Here is a 10,144-nt window from a genome sequence, read left to right as displayed (position 1 = left end):
ACGAACTACTATAAATCTCGGGTGCATTCTTTCTATCTCTTTCTATCTCTTTGTGCATTTTTGGTTTATTTTCATTTGTGTGCTTAAAGATTTCATTTGCCTTTGTTTTTAGCTTCCGCATTGATTTTTAGCAAAAGTTTTTTTAAAACCCAATTCACCCCCCTCTTGGGTTGCCATCACCCCTGAGATTTCAGATAGCAAAATCACATAAGTTTCATGAGGCACACTATCCTAGAACAAGCAACTCTGTACTATGAAGACAACTACATCTAGAGGATTTCTTATCGAAGCAAGCTAGTTGTAATCTTTTAGGGAATGTTCATTTTCATTTTCATTTTCCTTTTCATGCTCATGTTCACTATTTACTTGTTATATGTGTTTTGATGAATTAGTTTCAATTTAAATGATTAAGTAATTTTCAAAACACATTTCAATTCTTTTCCTTTAAAGCCAATTTTATATATCTCTCAATTTTAAGTAGACTTTTGGCTTTTTAGGCAAACTCTCATGATCTTGAAGATGTTCATAATTTTAAATAAACTTCGAGATACGAGTTTGAGTGACTCTAGATTTCTCATATTATTAACTCACTCAAACTCTATAGTGATCTATCTTAAAGATACTCGAATGAAGATATCTATAGATCACACAAAAATACTTGATGACTATGTCTTGGACAGCCCTTTGGATTCATACCCTGTATGAGCCTTTAACAAAAGGGGAGCTGTACATGTATAATATCTGTCCTTCTATCTTATCATATGTGGGTTGATATGATTATTACATTCCATTTGATAAGTGCACTCATTTGCAGCCTCATTGCTCCATCTGTGGTGTAGTTTGGGTCTTGGCCTATGCCTTCTTGTTTTAGATCATCTCTCATGTATGGCAAGTACCCTTAGCCTGAGCATCAGTGTCAAATCCTCATAGGCTTTATACTTATCTTGGATAGACTCATATGTTTTTATCTCTGCCAATGATAAGTATCTTGTTCTAGAGTTCGAAAACTCTCTAGAACTCTCCTTCATAGGATAATGCTTGAATTGCTCATCTCATTGCCTATGAAGTAGTCTCTTATCATGTGATTTTGAGAGTAAATATATCATTCATCATGATTAGATCAATTGGCTATGCTATTACTGTCATATCTATAGCCAATTTGTATTATCATGCCCTCTCACATAGGTTTCACCTAGGGCCAATGACAAATTTATAGGGGGAGAGCTCAATGGTATTATACTCATGTTTGTATGGATCATTGTGATGTGCTCACAAGGTCTATTACCCCTATTGTTGTGCTTAACTTTCAAATTCTTTAGATAAAGAAAAATTGGCTTATCATGCATTTTACTTGTGTTTTCTCTTTGTTAAGCATCATAAGAGCTTAAATGTAATATCATATACTTGGCACATAGCTTAGATAAGCTATTATTGACCTTGACACTCCATTTGTACTTTTATTGTGAAAATCCTTCTTTTTATTGTTGCCAAAAGGAGGTGAGTTTTTGGAATTGATTAGGCAGTCCATATTTTATATGCACCACATGCTTTCCATTCATTTATTATACTTGTGCATATAGTGAGGGGAGCCATGATCTATTAGTATATCATTTAATCTCCATATGTCTATTATTTTGTCAACTTCTGCCTCCCTAATCAATTTGTTTGCCATCATACAAAATGGGGAGAATGTAAGCCCAAGGGTTCCCATGGGTTCAAAAATTCACCTTTTCCTTCTTGTTTTGATGAGAGCAAACTCAAATTGATTAGCATTTATGAACTAATGTGTTGCTTTGAGATGTTGTGCTCTATACAAAAATTTGATATGTCATATCACCATTACAAAACTCATCTCAACACACGGCTTCTGGATCCTCACACATAATGATCAAGAGCTTGCACTCACAGTGAAGATATCACCAGTTGGAGGATATTCAAAGTCAAGAAGCTCAAGTTCAAGATCCCACAAGTTGCCTAGCAAGTGTCAAGAAGAAACTTGGAGATGAACTAGCCATTGGTGACACCTCATGTACCTTTAAACATGCATTGAAGATTGGAGGAAGTCACAAAAGCCAAACATGTTCAAAAAGTTCACTCACAAGCTGAAGAAGTCCAAGAAAGTGCAAAGGAGCAAAGACATTCCAAGAAGAGTCAAGGTTCTTTACTTGTAAAATGTATTTAAAGTCCTCTTGAATTTATGTTAAATGCACTTTTAAAAGGTTTTCAAATGGTTTTCATACTTAACTTTTTATATCTTTGGAAACCATCAACACACCAAAGAATGTGTTTGAAAACCTAGGACTAAAGCGCATAGACCATGGCCCAAAGCCCCTGAATTTTAAAGGTTAAAAAGGAATTTCAAGTAGGGCCGATAAACCGGGGCGTCCCGGACGACCGCGAAAGGATGGCTAGAATTCCAGCACCCTCCGAACAAAGTCGGGCCGGTCTACCGGGGGTTAGCCGGGCGACGTTCTGTAGAAACAAAAACAATCTGTCATGGTTTGGGCAGGCGACCGCGATGGGTCGGTCGACCTAGATAGTGTTTTGAGCTTAAATTTAAATCAAACATATTGCCCTCGCCAGGCAACTGCCACTGGCTCGGTCGACCGCGACAATTTAAAATTTGAATTTACAAAGAGAGCCCGATAAGGGCGGGCGACCACCGTGCCTCGGTCAACCGCCGTGTCTTGGTCGACCGCCTCGGCGTGGAAAACTAGCCGTTGGAGCTTGCACAGGTTGACTTTTTCAATCCAATTTTTTACGATTTTACCCTCAAACGGTCATATTTCCTTGTGGGCTATATATACACCATCTAAACCTTTCTAACCAAGCTTTTGAACATTTTTGAAATATCAAATCCTATCTTTTTGAGCTTAGACTTTTCTATCAAAAGCTAAACCTCTTTGAACTTGTATTTCCACATCTTATAAAGAGGAACTCCATAGGCTTTATATTTGTATCTTTCTTTGGAGTGATTGTGAGCTTACAAAGTTGCAATCCGCCTATTAAGAGGCATTGAGAATTTTCTTCATTTTTGTTCTTCATTGTAAGAGGGTCTCCGATTCGGCCCGGTAACAAAGGTGAATCATTGTAAGAGGGTCTCCGATTCAGCCCGGTAAGGAAGGTGAATCATTGTAAGAGGGTCTCTGATTCAGCCCAGTAACATAGGTGAATCATTGTACGAGGGTCTTCAATTCAGCTAGGTAAGAAAGGAGAATCCGGCGTAGAGGGAGTATGCCCTCGCAAAGCTTCGTGCAGAAAGGGTTTGTCCCTTTTGGAGATTGGATGAGGTGTTTATACGGCTTGGATGTTTCCCATTGAAGAATCTCATTTTTAGTGGAGCCTCCAAGGAGGTAAACTTTGAAGAGTGGAGTAGGTCTTGTGATAGACCGAACCACTATAAATCTTGTGCCTCGTGGATGACTCTTCTTCTCCTTCCTCTCTTGCACATGTGGTGATTGGTAAACTCTAACCCTAACTTGTTTTTATGTTTTAAATTGACCAAGGGTTAATGAATGCATGATAAAGTAATGTCTAAACCCTAGCTTTCATTACTATGCTTATTTAAACAAGGGTTAGAGTAATTAGTGCTTAATTAGTGGATTAACTTTTAATCTTCCACCTTATCAAACCTAAAAAATTTAATTAGCCAATTCAACCCCCCTCTTGGTTGTCACACCTACATTTCAGGCTCTATCGGGCTCGGTGCCGGAGGGTTTGAAGAATCATGTGTCTGAGGTTCCTGGCCCGTCTGAGGGGTCGATGCTAGGTCTATCCGAAGTTGGCAGACCAATGACTCTCCCGATGCTCCAATGGACGCCTCCCCTAGATCCCCAAGCAGCTGCATCAGGGAAGGATCTGTGAACACTGGGGCAGAAAGGTCTGGAACTGGGGCCACGCTACTGCTAACCTTGGTCGCCTCTGTAGTTGGCCCTGCTGGAACCCTGAGGTCGGCATCGATCGTCTTCTCAGCCTCCTCCTCTGCAGACTCGGAAGACTTTCCCTCGAGCCTTGCCCTCTTCCGCGGAAGCGGAAGAGGATCTGCCAGCATCGGTCTCTTGCCTGCCCTACTAGCAGACAAGCCGGTCTCCTCAACATCAGTGGTCGGCGAGCCAGCTAGGAATCTAGCCATAGGGTCCTCCGACTCCCCCAATCCCTCTGATCTAAACCTAGTCTCGGGCGCAATACTGAAGCATTTCATTCTTCATGCACACAAACCATAAGATTACATACAACACCAACAAAACCCTGGCACACCCCCAACTCCTCCCCAACCGAATAATCAGTGAACATGGTATAGCTATTCCCCAGTCGAACACACCCAACTGCATTTGGTTACACTTATGGCTGTGAGTAGCATACATCGCAAAAGGCATTTCAAGGATGGTCTGTTGCACGTGACAGGCTGACAGCAGCCACCTCTTGAATGAAGACACAATTTGCTGAAAAGTGAGCCTCCGTGGCTGCTGTCACATGCAACAGACCATCAGCGAAATGCCTACTGCGATAGACGCTAGCAAGTGGAAAAAGAGAATTAATGTATATTATGAAAGGGAGTATTATCGGTAGGGCTGCAACTCGGGTCGGGCGGGTCGGGTTTTGGAGAACCCAACCCTACCCGGGAAATATCTCGGGTCGGGTCGGGTCAGGTTTTTTTTCTGAAAACCCACGATTCCCAAACCCGGCCCTACCCATGATAAATCTCGGGTCGGTTCAGGTCGGGTCGGGTTTTTTCACGTTGACGCAAGTTTTTAAGGAAAATTCTTGTTTGGCAAGGCAACTCAACTCATAGAAGCAGAAATTACACTCACATTACACTTGAATCAAACAATGATGTAATTACGCTCACATCACACTTGAATCAAACAATGCTGTAATCAAACAATGTTGTAATTACAATCAAACAATGCTGAATCAAACACTTGAATCAACTCAACTCATAGAAGCAGAAATTACACTCACATACAGTAACAGTGGGTGCGTGGGTTTTCACTTTTAACTTTGGGATAATTACATTTACACCCCCTCTAGTTTCTGACACATCCACTTCCACCCATATAGTTTAAAACGTGACAAATACACCCCTGTAGTTTCAATTTGTTTAAGGTTTGCCCCCTCAGCTGAAGGTTCGTCCATAGATTGAAGTGTTAGGATGATCCGATGGAGCTGATTTTTTGGGCACACCATATCTATGTCAGGACCCATCAAATGAACGCTTTGGATCATCCAAATAATGTGGGTCCCTACCCGAATCCAAACACTACCAAAAAAATCATCCAAATAATGTGGGCCCACATTGTTTGGATGATCCAAAGCGTTCATTTGATGGGTCCTGACATAGTTAGGGTGTGCCCAAAAAATCAGCTCCATCGGATCACCCTAACCCTTCAATCTATGGACGAACCTTCAGCTAAGGGGGCCTACCTTAAACAAATTGAAACTACAAGGGGTGTATTTGTCACGTTTTAAACTATAGGGGTGGAAGTGGATGTGTCAAAACTTGAGGGGGTGTAAGTGTAATTATCCCTTTAACTTTTACCTAACAATAGAAAAAAATGTACATACTATAACTTATGTAACTCGGGTCGGGTCGGGTCGGGCCCCTTCAAACCCGGCTCGACCCGAGATTCATGCGGGCTTTTGAATGCTGAACCCGGCTCGACCCGAAACCCATGAAACCTGAACCCGACCCAGGCTGTTTTCGGGTCGGGTCGATGTGGGTCGGGTTTTACCCTGCTCGAGTTGCAGCCCTAATTATCGGAGAAGCAATTTCACATTAACTGTGAGGGAGATGATATTTTCACCCCCCCCCCCCCCCCCCCAAATGATTTAGGCATGCGCTCCACTGATAACTTTATTTGACGTGAAAAGTGGGCAACTTAAACGATTTTGACGTCAAATCACGTTATCAGGGGGCGCATGTGTAATGCAGGGGTGAAATATCATCTCTCTAACTTGGAAACCCGAGAAAAATGTGATGCGCATTTTTCCAGTTCTTGTCTGCAACTACCACAAGCTACGAAGTGACCAATGGCTAGGGCAGTAGGGGCGTAGGGCTACACGCAATGAATCTGGTAGGGTATCAAAGGTCAATTTGGACGGCCACATGTGTTGGGCCCATATGTTTATACTTTTTTTTTCTGCATTCGAGGTGATGGGTAAACAGCCGTGATTCTTATTAAAAATTTCGTGATGCATAAGAATTGGGCCCCTTGCAAATATAGAAATTTTTGGGCAAGTGATATGTTAGCCCATTTACTTGGCCAGCCCCCTCTATTGTATTTGCGACCGCTTTTACACCACATGGGGTGGGCCTTGAGGGGCGAATTCATTGTTTCCCAAACTTTTTTCTATCAAATTTTCGGCGTGAAACACTTCATCTTGTTGTCAAGAGTCTAACGGACTTTTCATTACTTTAGGAGGAAAAGAAAAGGGCTCAATGCTTTTGTGTATTAAAATGTTAAACACGTCAAAATCATAATCCCCACCTCACATGTGAAAGAGGGCGGTTATTTTATTCATGCAAACGTCATGTTTTTCACATTTTCCAAACTTTCCGTCACCCAACCACTCCCTCACAGTCAGAGGCGTCAACCAATCTGCCTAATCCGCCAATGGGTGTCACTGGATTCGGATAGGATCCTCGCCACGATCTGTTTTGATCCGCTAAAAGGGTCGGATCGTCTTCGGAGTATCTTTGAATCCTACTCTCTTTTTTTGGGTCCCACCATTCATTTCCAATTGGACCCCTACAAGTGTAGGCTTAGGGTTAGGAGATGAAAGAGGGGTTCAGAGGGGAAAGAGGAACGAAACTTGAGCAGGATTTGCTAGCGTCCATCACAGAAGGCATTTTGCAGATGGCCTGTTGCATCTGACAGCGGCCAATCATAAATAAAGACAAAATATGATGAAAATTCAGCTGTCAGATGCAACAGGCCATCTGTAAAACGCCTTCTGCAATGAACACTAGCAAATCCGAACTTGAGAAAGAAGAATTACAATCGAGAAAAAAGTTTTTCAGTTACAGAAATACCCATGTTGATAAACATGAAGAACAAAAATATAACGGGGAACCCTTTTCAAAGTATATTTGAATCCTACATTCCTTTTTGTGGTCATGATTTATTTCCAATTGGACCCCATCACTGTTTCCTTGGTATTGCTTCAGTTGTATGCAATTTGGGCTAGGGGAGGAAAGATGGAAAAACATGAGAAAGAGAAAAGAATTGCAATCGAAATGAAAGGGAGAAAATGAAATGTTGTGTGTCATTTTGATTATGGTTTTTACATGTTACAAAAAACTTTCTTATAGATAGAGATAAATAATGAAGAAAAATATAAAGATATTCTCGTAGATTTGAAGCTAGGATGCTCCATCAGATTTTGTAGTCACTACTTGGTCACAAATTAATTTTCAGACCTTAGCATTTGGAGTTGATGCACCCAATTTGGATTCAACTTTGTGTCCAATTCTTGTCCATTAATCCTTTGACATTGCGTGTAGGTACATTAAAACACCCTTACACTCCAGAAGCCTTTTGTCCCGGCCACAGTAATTAGAGCCCCACACACCTCACCTCCCCATTATCTGAGTTGTCCATCAGGGTTCTTGAAGCCTTTATAATGAAGATGAAACTACCAAAAATTCATTTCATTCAGACACCCCATTTTATTAAAGGACTCTAATGTGGATTGCTACAAGGTTAAAGATAATGCCAATTTTATAAGGTGGTTCTGCCTAGGCTTCTCATATACCATACCTTGGTCAAGGGACTAACTAAGAATGCGAGTAGCCTTTCGTGCTAAAATGGGTCCAAGTCCAACCATTGTATTTTGTGGCCCAAAGCCTAGAGTAATTGACCCGCAGGACCTATCTTATCCCAAGGGACTTTTCTCAAGAGATAGGGACATGGAAGTAGCATAAGTATAAAACAGGATATTGTCAGCAACAGTTGATGTAGTACCAAGTTGTCCTTCCTCACCCTCTGCTTTCCATTAAATTGAAACAAAAAATCAATTAGTAAACGATTCAACAGCTCGAAACCTAACAATGATTGCCCTGCTTTTATTTTTCTCATCTTTTCTGCCCTCCCAACTGTCTCCATTTGGTCCCAATCTTCACCCAACAAAACCACTCTCTTCACCGGATCCCGGCCATACCAGCACAAGGAGGTCTTATACCCAACTTCACGGGGGGAATGATTTTCCAATCATGGGTAACTCAGAAACTCGGATCATAGCCGCTATAACAATCTCGGGGTGCAGCCTCTTGTTGTTGGCTTTTCTCCGGAATAAATTTCCGGGTTACATCCGAACGGATTCCGGGGAAACAAATCAAGAGGATGAGAGAAGGGATTCGGCAGCCAAATCCGCAATGTCCCCAGGTACTCTGTCACCCCTTTTCTTCATATTCGCACCCTTCTATATTTAATCTTCCATGGTTATCGAATAGTTTTCTGGGGTAGAAGTTCAAAATACAATCAGAGGTCTAAATTTTCGGTTTTCTAGTTGAAGTATAAATGATTAAATAACACCAACTCTAACTTAGGCCCTGTTGGTTGAGATTATGACAACTGATGGTGTGCCCATGAGCGATTATTGGACTCAAAATTTTGAGTCGAATAATTTGTTATGAACTCATAATCGGTTATCTTTCCTTTGGTCTTGGGGTTGTTATGGTGTTGACCTCGGCTTCTCTGTGTTCTGTTTTCTTTCGGCGTTTTGATTTTCTCTGTTGTGGGTGCTGTTCTCTCTGTGGTCTATTATCTTCTTTTTTTTGTGTTGGCTTTTTAATTTGGTCCGTTTTTGGTTGCTCCCCTTTGCATGTAGAGGAGTTCTTTTCTTGCTCATTGTAATATCTTTTTATATTTAATACATCTGGTCGGGGTCCTGCCTAACCCCAGCTTACCCATAAAAATAAATAAAAAACTCATAATCGGTTGGCATAATCTCAAACGAACAGGGCCTTAAGCTTTTGGAGTAATTGGTTATTTCGCGTGGGACTAGAGGAAGCCACCAACTGTAAGGCCCTGTTTGAGCTTAAGCTTTTCGAGTAATTGGTTGTTTCACATTTCTGAGTTTTTATTTTACTTTTTTTTGGTAATAATTCTGTGGATGAAGGTAAGAAGAAGGTGAGGTTTTCAGAGGACGTGGAAGAACCTTTGGGGGGTAACGTGGAATATAGGAAGCGGCGGCGAAAGAAGTCGATTGAAGAAGGTGGGGTTGGTGAGCTCAAAGGGGAAACAACCAAGAAAGGGGTGCCATTACCCGAAAATAGGAGTGCTTTGTATAATGGTATTTATAGGTATCGTTTGCAGATGGCAACGGTCATGATCTATGGCTGATGAAAATTTTATCTTTTTAGCTGATTTATTTGGGTCCTTTCCATTTTTTTCTTCTGAATTCTAAATCGTCCTTTTAAGGGATTTGCTAGCGTCCATCACAGAAGGCATTTCACTAATGGGCTGCTGCCTGCGGGCTCACTTTTCAGCAGATTTTCTCGTCATTCACGAGGCGACTGCTCTCGCATTCAACAACCCATCCGCGAAATACCTTCTGGGATGGATGGTAGCAAATCCCTCTTTATAATTAGCACATTGCACACAAAGGGTTAGCGAGTCATATCTTATTTGTGCAACCCAAACGCGGAAGTCAGGATCTTGGCTTAATGTTACGAGCCCGTTGATATCGCAATCAATCCGGTAACAATCTTGTTGTATTTCGTAGGCGAGGCTACAAGAGTCGCTCATTTATTCTTTACGATCACAAATTCAAGAGTCTACGGATGATGGCTCTAGAGAGAGTACAGAGAGAGAGAGAGAGAGAGAGAGAGAGAGAGAGAGAGAGAGGGGAGGGGGAACTTGAGGGAGAGAAGAAGAGATTGGACGTCTCATATTCTTATCTTTTTATAGAGACTTTTGACTACTTATATAGTAATAGTAGTCTAGGATCTATAAGTCCCTCTCAATATAGGAGTCCAGGAATCTCACCCAAATCTAACTCTAGTGCCTTATCAAGATAAGTCAAAAGATAATTCAGATCTCTCCATATACTTAATTGGATTTATCCATTTAAGCTAATGGGGCCCACCAAAACTATCTGGACTAATCTTTTGGTTGGTAAATCCAATCCATATCCCAACATA

General features: G+C 41.3%; 1 long non-coding RNA gene across 1 annotated transcript; it reads left to right on the top strand.

Moving 5' to 3' along the window:
* Nucleotides 1–7,953: 7,953 nt before the first annotated feature.
* Nucleotides 7,954–9,255, top strand: LOC143883644 (uncharacterized). Its single transcript, XR_013252456.1, has 3 exons — nucleotides 7,954–8,384; nucleotides 8,963–9,021; nucleotides 9,121–9,255. It is a non-coding gene; the product is annotated as an uncharacterized LOC143883644 (long non-coding RNA).
* Nucleotides 9,256–10,144: the final 889 nt, after the last annotated feature.

The sequence above is a fragment of the Tasmannia lanceolata genome, unplaced genomic scaffold (assembly GCF_043159265.1).
Source record: "Tasmannia lanceolata isolate RefF3 unplaced genomic scaffold, GAP_Taslan_0.1 ptg000008l, whole genome shotgun sequence".
In the NCBI taxonomy this organism is placed as follows: domain Eukaryota; kingdom Viridiplantae; phylum Streptophyta; class Magnoliopsida; order Canellales; family Winteraceae; genus Tasmannia; species Tasmannia lanceolata.
The sequence above is the reverse complement of the archived record's forward strand: the minus strand, read 5'-3'. Positions and strand labels throughout refer to the sequence as shown.